The 17,601-nt window shown below is 53.4% G+C and overlaps 1 protein-coding gene across 1 annotated transcript in view; it reads left to right on the forward strand.

Moving 5' to 3' along the window:
- Positions 1-4,674: 4,674 nt before the first annotated feature.
- CERS4 (ceramide synthase 4) overlaps positions 4,675-17,601 on the forward strand; it is a 36,799-nt gene continuing 23,872 nt past the window's right edge. Inside the window, exon 1 of the mRNA XM_057710470.1 lies at positions 4,675-4,833. The gene's annotated coding sequence lies outside the window, so the exon portion shown is untranslated. The remainder of the gene's footprint in view (positions 4,834-17,601) is intronic.

Genomic DNA, 17,601 nt, shown 5'->3' on the forward strand with positions numbered 1-17,601 from the left:
AAATAAATAAAGTATTAAAAAAAAGAAGAAGAAAAGGTCAGAAGGAGCTGGCTTCTGAGATGACTTCTCCCCATGTGTGGCTTTCAGCAGCTTCCTGCGCTCCTCTGGGCTTGAGTCCTCATCTGTGAAATGGGAATCCCTGCTTCACAGACAGGGCTGTGTTGGTTCATCTGTTAAACCGCTCAGCACAGCACCTGGCATCAAGCCTGGTGATTCAACTCAAACGTGTTAGCCCGGGCTCCTGGGAGCTGGAAGGGCCAGACTGGAGGCAGAGGGAAGCTGGGTGCTCTGAGTATCTACTCTGGGCAGGTGATAGTCATGGAGCCAGGAGGGTGCTGAGGTGGGGGTAGGGGGAAGCAGCAGGGTTAGAGAGGAGCTGGATGCTGCCGGGGGCAGGGAGAACGTGAGATCCAGCCCCTGCCGAGCAGGAGAAGCCAAGGGTTCAGTCCGTTCGTGCTCAGATGCACAAAAACAGATATACCTACGGACAGACACACACACACCTGGAGACACGCCCAGACAATTACACAGAGATGCGCGCGCACACACACACACTCCCAGACACACTAAGAAGCACAGAGAAACACACAGAGACTCAGATGGACATTAAGACACACACACACACCCCGACAGACACACCCAGCAAGCGCTCTTTCTAAGTCTTTCTCGTGTAAACTCCACTTCTTGCCTTGTCTCTCTCTATCCTCGCTGCCTTTAAAGAACATTTATGAAGCTCCACTGTATGCAGGGGTCTGTGCTAGGTGGCACAGGGTGGGTTTGATTAAAGAATCACAGGTGCCACATAGACAAGCAGGAAGAGTATTTCAGGAGAGGAAACTGCCAGTGCAAAGGCCTCTTCCCCATCCTCCCCCATCTCATCCCCTCCCCCAGCCCTGACTCAAGCCATTTTGAATGGAAGGCAACATGGGGAGAGTGGGCCCCCTAGGGTCCCCCCACCCTAGCTGGCCTGGTTAACTTCCATTCCATAGAAGAGGATGCCACGGGGCTCAGAGAGGCTGTGTCATACATCCAAGGTCACACAGCACAGATGTGGCCTCAGATCGACCTGAATTGAGGGCCTCTATCCTGAGGGAGAGAAGCCCTCCATTGAGGGCAGGAACTTTGATGGGCAAAGGCTGGACCAGGGAAGACAGTCAGTCATGGGCCTGGGACAGCAGATACCTGCCCAGTGTGAGGAGCTGGAGCAAGAGTCACTGAGGTGGACACTCCAGGGCACAGAGAGACAGTGACAGACAGAAAGACAGACATCTGGGACTTCAATCCCTGTCCCACCAGAACAGGGGAGCAGCAGCCCCTGAGACCACCAGAGGGGGCAAAGGGTCCCAAGGAATGGGTTTTGGGTCTGACCTGAATAGGTCCTCAGGATGCTGATTTGGAAACTGCGTCAAGATAGGAGTGGGGCAGGGGACACAGGTTCGATCCCTGCTCCAGGAAGATCCCACATGACACGGAGCAGCTAAGCCCATGTGCCAAAAAAAAAAAAAAGATAGGAGGGGGTCTGACAGTGCACGCAGCCCTCTGGGTGGGAGGTTGGGGCTCTGTGTGAGTCCCCTATCATTACAGTAACAAATCGTCACAAACTGGGTGGCTTAAAACAATACACATTTATTACCTGATAGTTCTGGAGGTCAGACCCAAAATGGATCTCACTGGGCTAAAATCAAGGTGTCAGCAGGGCTAGATTCCTTTTGGCAGCTCTCGGGGAGAATATGCCTCCTGGCCATTTCCAGCTTCTAGAGGCTGCCTGCATCCCTTTGCTCATGGCGCCTTCCTCCATGTCCAAAATCAAGAGTATAACATCTTCAATGTGGTACATATATACAATGGAACGTTACTCAGCTGTGAAAAGGAACGAAGTTGGGACATTTGTAGAGACATGGATAGACCTGGACACTGTCATACAGAGTGAGGTGAGTCAGAAAGAGAAAAAACAAATATATATTAACACATATATGCAGAATATAGAAAAATGGTACAAATCAGCCCGGTTTGCAAGGCAGGAATAGAGACACAGATGTAGAGAACAAACATATGGACACCAAGTGGGGAAAACGGGGTCGAGGGGATGAATTGGGAGATGGGGATTGCCATATATACATTACTAATACGAAAAAAATATCAAATTGTACACTTAAATATATGCAGTTTATTGCATGTCAATTTTATCTCAATAAAAGTTCTTAAAAAACAAAAACAAAAGCAAAAAAACAGTGTAGCATCTTCCAATCTCTCTCTCTCTCTGACTCTCCTCTCTCCCGCTTCTGAGGACTCTTGTGATGACATTGGATAATCCCTCCATCTCCAGATCCTTACCTTAATCACATGTGCAGAGTCCATTTTGCCTTGTAAGGTCACCTATTCACAGGTTCCAGGGGTTAGGATGTGTGGGCATTATTTCACCAAGCACAGGACCCACTGTCCAGGACACAGCCTCTAGGCCTGGCCATGGTGGCTCCAGGGTTTGGAAAAGGCCAACGTGTTTGGGACCAGCCATCTGATAAGGTGGGGTGCAGAAGGCACAAAGACGCTCTCAGTTTGTTACCTAGATCAGGGTTTATCAGCCTCCGATTCTACTTTCCTGTCCTGCACTCAAGCACAGAGGGTGTGGAGGGGAGGAGGAGACAAGGAGCTCCCCCGCCTCCCTAGGGTCTCCCTTCCCACCACCCAGACACTCTACATTGGACTTGCCAGCTTAGAAATGGTTCCATCTCCCCACTCCCACCAACCAGGCCCTGGCCTCTGCTGATTCCCCCAAACCCTGGCGATTTTACCACTAAATCCAGAGTTCCTCCCCTCACTCCTGTCTGCAACTCCCAGAGCAGACCCCAGCCGCTCCTACTCCCATCTCGTCTTAAATCTTATTGTGTCTAACTTTAAATCTGATTACGCCTCTCCCCAGAGGACCCTTGGAGGGCCTTTAGTGACCGGTCCTGCCCCTACTGTCCTCTCCCCATTCACCATTGGACCCTAACTCAGCTGAATCCCCCACCCACTCATCCCTCAGGTTACAGATGTCATCTCCTCCAGGAAGCCTGTCCTGAACACTCCATGCTCACAGACAGAGTGGGGTGGGGGGTGGGGACGGAAGGGCATGGAGTAGCCAAGAGGCAGCCCATCTGCAGAAGGTCCAGCCTTCCATCTCTTCCTGCCAGGCTGAGCCCTTCAGCCTCCCCACAACTGCCCATGCAGCACCTCCCACCCAAAATCTCTCCCCCACCTGGCCCACCCAAATCCTCTTTTGAGGGCTTCCTCTCCAGACTTCCAGGAATCTGCTGCTTCTCCTCTGGGGCCTGGACCACCCCATTCCACCATGTCTCTGGTGTCACCATTAATCCAAATGGCTGCCTCGTTCTGAGCACCCCCAGGTGCAAGGTGCCGCATAACACAGTCCTAGTCACAACACTCAGAAAAGAGGCTTTATCGTTTGCCTTTTTCCCCCTCCGATGTGCAAAGGAGCTCTTGGAGGGCCGGAGAGAGGATAAAAGGGTGAACGCTGACGGAGGGGCAGTGGGGGAGGGGAAGGGGCTCTGAGGACCAGACCCAGAGCTGAGGGGGACGGACACACACACTTGGAAAGAATAGCCCAGCGGAGGGGACAGCAAGTGCAGAGCCTGGGAAACTGGATCAAGACGGACAGCTTCGGACACACTTGCAACAGAGGTCTCTGCCGCCCTCCCCCTTTCTTTGTGTAGAAATCAAATCTGAGAGATGTGAAGCAACCTGCCCCAGGCCCCGCGGTCAAAAAAGCCCGGGCTTCCCCCGCCTCGCCCTGGGTCTGCTTCAGGGAGAGACTTATTGTTCAAAGGTGAAGCCTCTTGCCCAGGCGACGTGGGGTTGGCCAGCGGCTCTGGACTCCCCTTCCCTTACGGGCTCGGGTGCTCACGGACTACCTCTGATGCAGAATTGTCCTGCATTCATAGCTCGCCCAGGCTCTCTGCGCCTGTGCGCTGGGATCTTCTGTTCCACCCGCCAAGAGGGAGCCTGGGGCTTCGCCATCCCCCACGCCAGCCTAACTCCCCGCCTTATCTTCCCAGCTCTGCCGCCTGACCCCTGCACCCCACCGAACCGCTGCCTTTGCCCAGCGGCCCTCCATGCCTCCCAACTCCCAGGGCGGTTCCTTGGGTTCCCAATTCTGCAGTTGGTCCCATGAACCACGAACTGGACCAGCTTGGCCTGAGAGCTGGGACAGGTCCCCAGGCTTGGGCCACCGGGGATGTCCTCTGAGGCCTGAGGCGGAGTCCGGGCCTCCCCGACCACGACTAGCGGTGCGCTCTGGAGGATCAAGGTGCCCGTGATGTGTTGACAGATGCGCGGATGCATCAGAGCCGGGCCAGAAGAGGGAACCCGGGAGGGGACCAGGGAGGACGTGCAGCGAACGGAAGAGAAACGGGGGCGGACTTAGTGTGTAGCGGGTGGTGCTGGGTTCAAAGGCAAGAGATAAAAGCACAGGGAAGAAACCAGCAGCTGGATTCCGCCTCAGCGCACCGCGGGGCGGGGCGGGCGGGGGCGGGGCTGGAGGCGGGGCCCTGTGGAGCCGGGAGGGGGTCCGGGAAGCGGCCTAGTCGCACCGAGGGGACCGAGCGCCGCTAGGACCCCGCGCCCCGCCCGGCTCAACCGGGCCCCGCCCGGGCCCCGCCCTCCAGGCTCCGCCCCCGATCCCGCCCTGCGCTCCCCCAAAGCCTGCTTCCCCGGCCCCCGGCCCAGGCGCTGCCCGGAGCAGAGTCCGCCGGCCTCGTGCGGGCTGCGCGCGTTCTCCTCTGCATCCGCGCCCCGCCACCGGCCCCCGGTGCGCCCGGCCGCCTGCGCCCCCAGGTAAGCTAGCCGCCCGCGCCCCGAACGCGGCCCGGAACGCCACCCTCGCGGCGAGCTGCGGCCCCGCCTCCACGGCCATGGCGCCCGCGGCCGCCCCTAGACGCAGCCGCTGTCCCCCATCACCTCGCCAGGGACGGCCTCTCGGGGCTGCCCATCTGGTCCCAGGCCCGGACCGCCTCCCTGAGAGAGCCCTGCTCCCCCGAGGGCCGGGGCGCCGCGGGCGCCCGGGGACGCGGCTGCGTAACGGGCGGGAGGGAGCGGGGACGAGCCTAGCACGGTGACGCGGGGGAATCCGGATGTGTGAACGCGAGGAGGGCGACGGGGGGTGTCGAACCGTTACCAGCGAATCTGTTCTCACTGGGTGCCACCGACGTGCCAGGCCCAGGGATGCAGCCGGGGCCCTGGCCTCGGAGCCCGCAGCCCGCAACCCGGCCGTGTAGATGGCTGGGACCCGCGTAAACAGACATAGATGCTTCCAGCCCATGCTGAGGGCGGAGAAGACAGCACATCTGGGAGATGGGTTAGGATCAGGGAGGGATTCTCGGAGAAGGTGTCATCCGGGCCTGAGTGGACCAGCCAGCGAGGGGTTTTTAGGCCCAGAAAACAGCAAAAGATTCTGAGGCAGGGCCCAGACTGGTGTGCTTGCAGAGCGGAAAAGAGGCCCAGCGTGGCTGAAGTGCGGTGAGCGGGGATTAGAGGTGAGAAGAGGTTGGCCCCCTGGGCCACGAAGATAACAAGGAGTGTTGTGGATTGCGTTCTCAAGTCTGTGGGGACCACGGAGGCTTAGAACAAAGTGAGTGACCGCGTCCAACTGTGTCTTAAGAAGATCCAGCAGCTGCTGTGGCCAAAAGAGAGGAGGCTGCTGGTTTGGACCCGACAGGAAGGGGGTGATGGAAGGTGGGAGGATTGGGGTTCTTTTTGTCAGAAGAACATGGCCTGCGGTCCCTGCCTGCTGGGAGGTGGGGCAGGAAGGAAAGTGCATGGAAGAGATTTCTGGCGCTGGCCGCTGGGAGTGTGGAAGAATGGGGAAACTGAGGGAGAAACAGATCCGAGGGTGTGAGGACTGTCGTGACTGAGTCCCACTTGCACAACCTATGAGATACCACCTGAGAGGGAAGATTCCAGAGGACCTGACTCCGAACCCAGGCCAGCTTGAACGTGACTTAGTGCAAGGGGGCAACCTGGATCTGTTGTATGGGGCCACCGGAAATAGAAATTCTGGAGTGTAGGGTTGTCTTGGAAGCCCCTTGAGTCCCTAGCCTCAACTCAGCCCCCTTCCAGGAGCAGCTGCTGCGAGTAAGCTTGACAGTGGTGGGAGTGCCCAGAGCCTCACTCAGTGCACCTGGGTCCCTGCAGGCCCAGCCAGGCTGTAGGGAGGAGGCAGTCGGGACCTTTGTGCCTACCCTCCCAGCTCACCTACTCCTAGCCAGGAGCCTTGGTCATCGAATTGGCCTTCGGGCCCCAGAGAAAGTTTCCTGGACTTTAGTTTGCACATCTATGAAATGGGTCAGTAGTCAAGAGTGTTGTTCCAATCAAAGGAAGCCTCGCCTAGGAAATAGGAAAGGGCTTGGCCAATCCCAGGGGCAGCCTTATGCCCTGGGGGATGGGGGAGGGCTGCAGCACTGGTGCGAGTTCCTGGCCCAGCGAGCCTCCATTTCTTGCTCTGAGAAATGGGAGGAAGGCATAAGTGCGTCCACCTCCAGAACCCACAGCCATCAGCAGATTGAGTGAGTCAGGCGTGTAAAGTGTTCGGTTGGCCCAGCTCCTGGCGTGAAGTGATCACTGGGCACAGGAGATGCTGGGATGAGTGTAGCTGGCCAGCGTTCACTCTTCCCACTGCCCCTGCGATGCCCACACGATAGCAGGCACCGGGGGCACGCTCCTCCCTTTATCTGGACACCGCAGGCTGTCCCCTTTCTGGCTGTCTGGAAGCTGCCTCTGACCTTGTCCTGCCAGTTTGAATGAGATGCTCTCCGGCTAATGACTTCACCTCCTGGTTCAACTTCTTTACCTGTAGCGTGGGAGTAATAGCAGTCATCACCTGAGCTGTGTGCACAATGCCCGGATGTTGATAAGCACCTGGTAAAGCAGAGTTGGATGCCTGGGGGGATGTGGGGGGAGCCCGGAGAAGTGACCTGATTCGGCCTCGGGAGGGGTCAGGGAAGGCTTCTTGTAGGAGGTGACCATCAGCCAGGTTATTAAGACTTTTTAAGAGTTCATGGGCAGAGAGACCAGTAAACAAAGATGTGGAGGGGAGGCACCATGGCGTATATGGAAGGAGCTGCGGGCCGGAGTCAGGAAATCAGCATGGGAGTGACTGCACTGGTCCAGACCATGATGATGAGGCTGGACCAGGTGGAGGTGTGGATGAGAGAGAAGTGGGTGGATCCCGGATAGACTTGAAGTTGGGCATGGGGGTGGGGATGGAGTAGCCACCGATGGGGCAGCAGGTTTACGTGCAAGTCAGCAATCTGTTTCCCAGCATCGGGAAACTGTGATGCCCTTAGACACCCAGGTGGAGGCAAGGTGGGAGGTGGGCTTCACAGAAGCAAGCCTGGAGCTTGGGAGACATCCCCTCCCTGGTGGGATGGAGTGGAGAGAGGGTGGAAGGAAAGAAACCAGGAGTGGGTGGCAAACCAGAAGCCAAGGGAGCAAGGGCTTCAGAATGGAAGAAGAGGTCAGTCTCAGCCATGTCTCTGAATCCCCTGCTTGAATAATTGCTCCCCGTGGCAGGTGTCTTACTCCCTTATTTGGCTGCCTTTCCCTCCCCCAACCCCCAAGCCATTCAGAATGGGCTTTTCTTTGTTATCCTTGAATTGGTCCCTCAGACCCAGCCTGCATCTGACTGGAGTGATAAAGAGGTCTTTCTCCTCCATCAGTCTGGCCTTCATACCTTTGTTAATATGATCCTGTCACACCAGTTCTCCACATTGAACCAGCAGGAGCTCACCTCTCTCCCCACTTCCACCTAGGCTCCCCAAACCATATTTTGCTTCACGACCCCATGACCGTATCTGAGGAGGGGTCAGGCCCCTGCCAGCAATGCCCTGGGGATCCCCCCTCTACCCTGTGCTTGGTCCCAGCTCCCTCCCACTCTGTCTGTCATTGATTCATTCAGCACATGCTTATGAAGCACCAGGCTCTGGGGACTAGCAGTGAACAAAATGAAGCTTCTCTTCCACCCCCCCCACCCCCCACTTCATGCACGGAGCTCATCTTCTGGGAGGAGGGCAGTAGGGAGAGAGAAGAAACCTGAAGGATGAGAAGGAGCCAATCAGGTGGAAGATCTAGAGGAAGAGCATTCCAGGCACAGGGACCAGCATGTGCAAAGGTCCTGAGGCACGACCTGGCCTGGCATGTTGGAGGTATAGCCAAGAGGCCAGTGTGGCTGGAGCAGAGTGAGCCAGGGGGAGAGTGGGGAGAGGGGCAGATGAAGAGACTGAGGGTCCTCAGGGCCCCTCAATCCAACAATTGCAGACCCTGGGTGGGTCCTTGCTCGAGGGGTGCGAGGATGCTGGGCGCCACTGCTGCACAGTTTGCAGGGGGATTGCTTTGGTATATTGTCCCCTGTGTGGCGGAGGCTGGCAGGAGGAAGGAAGAGAAGGCCAGCCCTTCCCTGGTGGGCAAAACTTCTCTCCTTCCTCCTGCACATGGTGGGGACTCAGCTGACCTGGGAGGCTCCCTGGAGGGGCTAGAGGGAGTGGAAAGAAGTAGCCAGGGAGAGGGCGTTGATGGAGACAGAGAAGGGGGCCAGGGAGGAGGAGGAGGAAGAGGCAGAGCCCAGAGCTGGGTGTTGGGGCAGGATGTTCTCAGGGAGGTGACAGGAAGGGCTCTGGCTGAGCCTTGAGGACCGGCAGCAAAAACCAAAGCAGGTGTATTTTGAGGATGGCTCCTCCACCAGCCCACTGTCACTCCCTCTCCAGGTGTAGGAGAAAGGACTCAGCATCCCTCCCCACACCCCCAGTGGACAAGGATCTGGTCACCTGGGCTTGCTCACCCTTCTCAGCCCTGCCACTCACCCATGTGTGCACCAAACCCCTCCAGTTTCAGAGGCTTCACAGAGGGGATCTGGACACTTGGGTGCCAGCTCCTAGATCAGTGGTTCTGCTGAGCTCAGACACTGTGGCCAGGACCACCGTCCCCCGACCCCTTTCAAACTGGGGATGGGTTCACCTAAGGGCACCTCCCTTTAGCCCTGGCTCAGGGTTTTTTTTTTTTTTAGGCCACCCTGCCCACAGCATGCAGGATCTTATTTCCCTGACCAGGGATCAAACCCATGCCCCCTGCATTGGGAGCACAGAGTCTTAACCACTGGACCGCCAGGGAAGTCCCCTTGGCTCAGCTTTGACCGTGATCCTGGCAGGAGTGATGGGGCCACAGTTGGAGCAAGGCTAACCTACGGGGAGATGGCAGGGGACAAGGGCAGTGACAGGAGGGGACAGCAAGCAGGATGAACTCTGGAAATGTCAGCCTCTGGGTCTCATTTCTTCATCTGAGCTGTTGGCTCGGGCAGGTCTAAGTATAAGGTTGTCACCCCCCTGCCCTCACCTCTCCCCACCCTCCTCTCTGTTCCAGCCCCAGGGACCTCATCCATCTTCTATGCCTTGAATCAACCAGGCATGGTTCTGCCTCAGGGCCTTTGCATAGGCTGTTCCCACTGCTTAGAATGCTCTATCCCCATGGCCTCCTCCCTCACCTCTTTGGCTCAAACATCACCTTCTCAGGGAGGTCTTCCTGGCCTTCCTGTTCAAAACTGCGGCCCCTACTGCCTGATTCCTGGTCTCTTTTCCCTGCCTTAGTTTTCTCTGCACACCTGACATCGTGAAACAGATTGAGAAAACATACGGTATTTGACGCCTTCAACCACCCCCACTTTGTCTGGTACCTCAGCTCCAGTGAAGAGAATCCTGATCTAGTCTGTTCTCTGCTGGCACCCTCATGGACAGCCCAGTACCCGGCACACAGTAGGCGCCCAGTAAATGTTTGTGACATGAGTACAGGCATCCCAGGTACTTCTGGCTGCACTCTGGAAGGCTTGGCTTGGAAGGGAAGGGTATATAGGGTGGCAGGCTCTGGAGACTGGCTTAGATTCAAATGAGTCCCCAACTCCCCACTTCCTACTCTGTGCCTCAGTTTCCCAAGCTGCAGATGCAGAAACACCTGGGACTGGAGACCAGCTGCAGCTTCGTGAGGGCCTGACCAGAGACTGGAAGGAGTTGGGGGCAAGTCAGACCCCAAAGCAGGGCACTTATAGGACTTTCCACGTATTCCTAGAATTTTCCAGAAATGTGTGAAGAATAAGGGGGGTTACTTTACTTCCAGTGGGTAATATGTATAGGGACTTGGCAGTCCAGTGGTTAAGACTTTGCCTTCCAATGCAGGGGGTGTGGGTTTGATTCCTGGTCGGGGAGCAAAGATCTCACATGCCTCACCACCAAAAAACCAAAACAAAGCAGAAGCAATATTGTAACCGATTCAATAAAGACTAAAAATGGTCCACATCAAAAAAATCTTTAAAAAAAAGGGTAATATATATTTTTTCCTCTTCATAGGTTTTGAATCTTTCACTTTAGGATTAAAAAAAAAATTTTTTTTGTAGCCCATTTTCCAAGACAAATGCCATGACCCTTTAGGATGGTATGCTATAGGTACTGTCTTCCAAATGTCTAATTTCTGGCTATCAAGTCCGATTTCCCCTCCACTGCTGAGTGTCAAGTTTTCTCATGTACTAGAAGCTCCCCTGGGCTGCATATTTTAAGGCATTTCTTGGAGGAGGCGTCAGGCTGTACTTGGGTACCTGCTTCCTCTAATGTAGTTCTTCTCACCGGCAAAATAGTGACTCTGAATTTTGAAACTGTCACCTTTTTTACACAACCAAATGCACATGACTGCACACACGTGTTGCGGTTTATGGAATAGGATGCTTTTATTTGATCTAAGAGCCAGTATGAAGAGCGCAGGGAGCAAGCCTGAGTTGTGGGTCCTAGGTTTGGTGAAGTTGACTCTGAGGGTCAAGGATTTTCAGGATCTTTTCCAGGGGTGCAGCATGAAACTCTTGGTGCTTGAGTTGATAAAATTAGGAAGATGCTTGCGGTGACTTCTACAAGCCAAATAGGCTGCAGGTGCTTGCCTGTTTCAGCCAGTTTCAGCCTGTGACAGAATTCCACCAGGACTCTGAGTGAGATTAACTAACTGAAATTTTAGAAGTCATTGAAAAGTCATGCCTTCGGACCTTGGGAAATCTAAAAAGTACCCCAGGCATTTGCATTCAAGCCTTGCTCAAACATTCGCTAGAGACTGGTCACAGAATATTCAGAAACCATCACTGCAGCCTTGGCTTTCGTTCAGAGTAGTTCTTTCCTGAGAAACAGAGGCTAGCTCTCTCTCTAATTACTGAAATATTCTCTGATCACTCCGCTTTGTAAATGTTGCCAGCCTTATGTTTGTATTTTGCCCAGACATTTTCCATTGCCTTACTCATGCTGATCTAACTTGACTCCTTTGAGGAGGTAATATTTGAGCAGAGGCCTGAGTTGGAGCTGGCTGTGGGCGCCCACAGGAATAGGAGTTTGTCGACTGCCTCCCTGCCAGATCCCCCTCTCCACTGGGTAGACAGACACATCCCTGGGCAGTTACAATGCAGAATAACCTGGGCCAGACGGAGGGACCAGAGGCCCTCCAACCCAGCCTGGCAGTCCTGGAAGACTTCCTGGAAGCAGCAACAGGCAAGCTGCTTACTTGAAAGGTTAGGGGAAGGTGAATAGTGATCCAGGTGGAGGAAACAGCCTAGACAAAAGCTATGGCATTGGGAGTTCCCTGGCGGTCCAGTGGTTAGGACTCTGGGCTCTCACTGCCAAGGGCCCAGGTTCAATATCTGGCTGGGGAACTAGCATCCCACAACCTCGTGGCACGGCCAAAAAGAAAAAAAAGAAAATGTAGGCATCTGGGTTCTGCATTAGAGCAATGTTTCTGAGATTGGAGAGACCCTGGGAATCTTGGCCTAGGACCCCAGACTGAGAACCGTGGAGTCTGGTGGGTGCAGGAGGTCAGCAGGGTAGAGGGCGCATGGGCCCGGCCAGATTATAAAGACCAGGTGTGGAGGGAGGGGTGCCCCACCCCCATCCCACCGCCCCCTCTCCAGTGTGGGGAAGAGACAGGCTTGTAGAGTGAGCCTCTGTGGGGTTTCTGAGAGAGGGATGGATGGGGAAGAGGAAGTGCTTGGCCTCCAGTTACAAAAACACCCCTGGTTCTTAAAGCGCCCACCGACAGACTCCCCCCGGAACCCTTCTCTGCGCCACCCCCTCGGGTGTGGAAATCCACCCACCCAGAGGATGAACCATCTCACACCTGCCCTGCTTGGCTCCCTGCCCTACCTAGGTGGACAGGCAGGCGCTGGGGAGATGACTCCTTCACTGAAGGCGCTGCTAGCCTGAGACCACTTTGCAGGAATAGATCCACGCAGGTGGGCTTACTCTGAAGTTCACGGTTAGTCTCTGTCCTCTGGAACCCTGAGAGGTCTGCACTGGGGCTCCTGGCTTCTGAGGCCATGCCCTCTCCCCATCCACCCTCACCCCTCTTCCTTCTCAAATGATGCCTTCTCAGAGTTCCCCCTTCCAGAACTGGCCCAAAAAGATCTTCTGGTTCTGGTCCACCCCTGGGCCATGTGTCCCCAGATTCCTGCCTAAGCTCGTGGTTCCCAGATCAGGCTGCCCACCCCAACATACTCTGCCCCCACCCCCTGAAGACACCCCTACCCAGTCGTGCTCCCCAGTCCCCAGCCCAGCCCCCCGTCACCTCCCAGATGCTGCCACTGGTGACCTTTGGGGGTGGCACTTTGCTCATCTGAAATCCCAAGAACAGCCCACGTGTCCGGGATTGTTCACGGGAGAATCACCCCCTTTGGGGGACATCTAGGCCCAAGGCTCCCATTGCTGCTGCTGTGTCTTTAAGGCCCAGGTGACAGGCACTTGCCAACTTCCCCTTGAACAGGGAGGGCTCAGACCTGGCCTGGCAGGCTCACCAGAGCTCAGTACCGGCCAGAACCAAATGTCATCTCATTTTCATTGTGTTTTTTTTATGGCTACTGTCTGCACATTACGCAGACGCTGGCTTTCTCTCTCTCTCTCTGTTTTCTTTTCCATTATAGTTTATTACAAGATACTGAATACAGTTCCCTGTGCTATGCAGTAGGTCCTTGTTGTTTCTCTGTATATAGTAGTTTGTATCTGCCAAGTTCAGACTCCTAATGTATCCCTCCCCCCAACCCTTTCCCCTTTGGGAACTGTAAGTTTGTTTTCTGCCTCAGTGAGTCTGTTTCTGTTTTGTAAATCAAGTTCATTTGTATCATATTTTTAGATTCCACATCTAAGTGATATCATATGATATTTGTCTTTGTCTGGCTTACTTCACTTAGTGTGATCATCTCTAGGTCCATCCGTGTTGCTGCAAGTGGCATAATTTCATTCTTCTTTTATGGCTGAGTAGTACTCCATTATATATGTGTAACACATCTTCTTTATCCATTCATCTGTCGATGGACATTTAGGTCACTTCCATGTCTTGTCTATTGTGAATAGTGCTGCTGTGAACATAGGGGTACGTGTATCTTTTTGAATTAGAGTTTTGTCCAGATATATGCCCAGGAGTGGGATTGCTGGATCATATGGTAGTTCTATTTTTAGTTTTTTGAGGAACCTCCATACTGTTTTCCATAGTGGCTGCACCAATTCACATTCCCACCAGCAGTGTAGGAGGGTTCATTTTTTTCTACGCCCTCTCCAGTATTTGTTATCTAGACATTTTATGATGGCCATTCTGAATTGGTATACCACATCTTCTTTATCCTTTCTTCTGTTGATGGACATTTAGGTTGCTTCCATGTCTTGGCTATTGTAAATAATGCTGCTATGAACATTGGGGTGCATGTATCTTTCCAAATTATGGTTTTCTCCAGGTATATGCCCAGGAGCAGGGTTGCTGGGTCATATGGTAGTTCTATGTTCAGTTTTTTAAGGAACCTCCATACTGTTCTCCGTAGTGGCTACACCAATTTACATTCCCACCAACAGTGTAGGAGGGTTCCCTTTTCTTCACACCCTCTCTTCTCTCTTGGGGAAGGCGATGTGGATGCAGGGAGGTAGCCTGGGCAAAACCCGGAGGCAGAGAGACTGGGGCAAAGGTGGCCACAGGGATTGAGATGAGAGACAGGGGCCTCGGCAGTGGGAACTGAGCAGAGAAGGGGCTTGTTGGATTGTTATAGGAGAGGTGGATGCACCTGTGGGACCTGGTGAGTAGCTGAGTGTCTGGGGTGATGGGGGGTGGTGACGAGGGGTTGGGATGACTCCGAAATTCCTGTCCCCAGAGACTGGGTGCATGGTGGGATCTTGGCCAAGAAGCATGCTCGGGGTGGAGGATGACTTGAGTGTGATATATCTGGGCGAGGCATAGCCAGGCGGTGTTGGGTTAGCCGGTTTGGCATTGGGGGAGGAACTTGGCAACTGCTGGAATCTGGAAAACAGAAGCACAGGCACATAGATCGTGGCTTCCGGGTGGGTGAGATTTCCCAGGGAGAAAGGCTGGTGCGAGAGGGTGCAGGTGTGGCATCATTTAGGGACAAAGGAGAAGAAAAACAGAGTGAAGTAGGTTAGCCAGGATGCCACGGTCGTTGCAAGGTGAGACAGACAAGGGGACAGATACACCACTAGGAGGTCAGGGATCCACGGGCAGAGAATTGATCACTGTGATTGGCCTGGGCCAGAGGCAGTCACTGGTGACCCAGGCAAAGTCCAAAGGAGTGAAGCAGAAATGTGGAGAAGCACAGGCATAAAGGCTGCAGCAGATCCTGTTTTCCAAGAATTCGGAGGCTGCCGCTGCTGGGCTGAGGTTCCATGAACCCGTGTCCATCTAGAACGCCGGGTGGTATAGAGCTAAGTTCACATGCAGCCTGGCCATTTACCAGCTGTGTGACCCTGGGTAGATCAGTCAGTTCATCTGTGACATGGGGACGGTAACTGCATCTCCCTTGGAGCGCAGCTAACGTTTCCACTGCAGGGAGGCAGGGCGCGTGGGGCAGTTGGCACAAAGGCCTGCCTGGGACAAGCATCTTTGGCAACACCTGGGATGATGGTACCAACATCGGTGTGTTGAGCAACTACTGCTGTGGGTGTGAGCAAGGCCTGCACTGTGGCTTTTGCTCCCACTTGGCCCTACCTGAACCTGCCTCTGTGAACGCTGTCACCCGGGGGCAGCAGAGGGACCCAGCAGCCAGCTGGTAGGAGAAGTAGGGCAGGTGCTGGACCAGTTTGGATAGAGGTGGGATGCCATCAATGTACAACACGGAGCCCACAATTCCCACCAGCCTACAAGGTGGGTCGCAGCAGCATCTTGGGGGCTGACCTTGACTGGGAATTAATTTCACAAGTGGTGAGCCGGGAGTAGGGGGCTGTCTGGCAGCCGGAAGTGCCCTCTCTGAGCCCCTATTTCTTTTTGTCAACCACCCCATCAGTGGAAACCGTTTCTTGTTTCTCGTACAAATATAGTTTTCTATTTAAAAAGCCGCCCTTAATATATGCACACACTGGAATATTCTTCAGCCTTAAAAAAAGGAAGGAGATTCTGACATCTGCTACACCGTGGATGAACCATGAAGACGTGAAGCTCAGTGAGATAAACTAGGCACAAAAGGGAAATACTGTCTGATTCCACTCATAGGAGGTCCCTAGAGGAGTCGAGGTCATAGAGACAGGAAGCAGGATGGTGGGAGCTAGGGGCTGGGGATAGGGAAAGGGGGGTTAGTGTTGTTGTTGTTTTTTTAAATAAATTCATTAATTTACTTTATTTATTTATTGGCTGTGTTGGGTCTTCGTTGCTGTACACGGGCTTTCTCTAGTTGCAGCGAGCAGGGACTACTCTTCGTTGCGGTATGTGGGCTTCTCATTGCAGTGGCTTCTCTTGTTGCAGAGCACGGGCTGTAGGTTTTCGGGCTTCAGTAGTTGTGGCACATAGGCTCCATAGTTGTGGCTCACGGGCTCTAGAGGTCAGGCTCAATAATTATGGCACACGGGCTTAGTTGCTCCACAGTATGTGGAATTCTCCTGGACCAGGGATCAAACCCATGTCCCCTGCATTGGCAGGCGGACTCTTAACCGCTACGCCACCTGGGAAGTCCAGGGTTAGTGTTTACTGAGGACAGAGTTTCAGTTTTGCCAGATGAAGAGAGTTCTGGAGATGGAGGGTGGAGATGGTTGCTCAACAATGACTGTGCTTAATGCCACTGAACTGCACACTTAAAAATGGTTAGGATGGTAAATTTTTATGTTATGTGTATTTTACAATTTTTTAAAAAATTTGTAACCCTGAAACATACTTCTTGTAAAAATCAGTGAATCACAAAACAAGCTGATCGGTGCCACCTCCTCCACCCTCCTGAGAGAAGAACTCTCCTGAGTGGACCGAATCCTAAGAGAACTCAGATTGCATGCATGTTGGATCTTTTTTTTTATATAAATTTACTTATTTATTTATTTTATTGACTGTGTTGGGTCTTCGCTGCTGCACACGGGCTTTCTCTAGTTGCGGCAAGCGGGGGCTACTCGTCCTTGTGGTGCATGAGCTTCTCATTGCAGTGGCCTCTCATTGCAGAGTATGGGCTCTAGGCACGTGGGCTTCAGTAGTTGCAGCACATGGGCTCAATAGCTGTGGCTCACAGGCTCTAGAGCACAGGCTCAATAGTTGTGGCGCACGGGCTTAGTTGCTCTGTGACATGTGGTATCTTCCTGGGGCAGGGCTCAAACCCGTGTCCCCTGCATTGGCAGGTGGATTCTTACCCACTGTGCCACCTAGGAAGTCCACCATGTTAGATCTTTTGATGTTGTCCCAAGTTCACTGAGACTCTGTACATTTTTTTAAATTGTGGTAAAAAACACATAAGCTAAACTTTTTACCATTTTAACCATTTTTTAAAATATTTATTTATTTATTTATTGGCTGTGCTGGATCTTCCTTGCTGTGCACAGGCTTTCTCTACTTGCAGTGAGAGGGGGCTACTCTGTGTTGTGGTGTGTGGGCTTCTCATTGCAGTGGCTTCTCTTGTTGCGGGCTCTAGGTGCACGGGCTTCAGCATTTGTGGCATGAGGGCTCAATAGTTGTGGCTTGAGGGTTCTAGAACACAGGCTCAGTAGTTGTGGCACACGGGCTTAGTTGCTCCATGGCATGTGGGATCTTCCTGGACCAGGGCTCAAACCCATGTCCCCTGCATTGGCAGGCAGATTCTTAACCACTGTGCCACCAGGGAAGTCCCATTTTAACCTTTTTTTTTTTTTTGGCACACGGGCTTAGCTGCTCCGCGGCATGTGGGATCTTCCTGGAGCAGGGATTGAACTCATGTCCTCTGCATTGGCAGGCGGATTCCCAACCACTGCGAAGCCCCCATTTTAACCATTTTTAACTGCATGACTCAAGAGCATTAAGTACGTTCACAACATTGTGCAGCCACCACTGTCCATTTCCAGATGCACATTTTTATTCAATCTTTTTTTTTTCTTCTCTCTTCTTCTGTTCGGTATTTGCTATTATCTGTCTCCAAACTAGTTAGCTGTCTCTTCTACAATCTCCAATCAGCTATCAACATCACAGTGGAAAAAAAATTTTTTTTTCTTTTCTTTGCTTTTTTTTTTTTTTCCATGCACCACATGTATTGCATTTTATTTATTTTCTTAAGATATCATTGATCTACAATATGATATGTTTCAGGGGTACAACAGAGTGAGT

This window comes from Hippopotamus amphibius, chromosome 15 (genome assembly GCF_030028045.1).
Source record: "Hippopotamus amphibius kiboko isolate mHipAmp2 chromosome 15, mHipAmp2.hap2, whole genome shotgun sequence".
Classification (NCBI taxonomy): Eukaryota; Metazoa; Chordata; class Mammalia; order Artiodactyla; family Hippopotamidae; genus Hippopotamus; species Hippopotamus amphibius.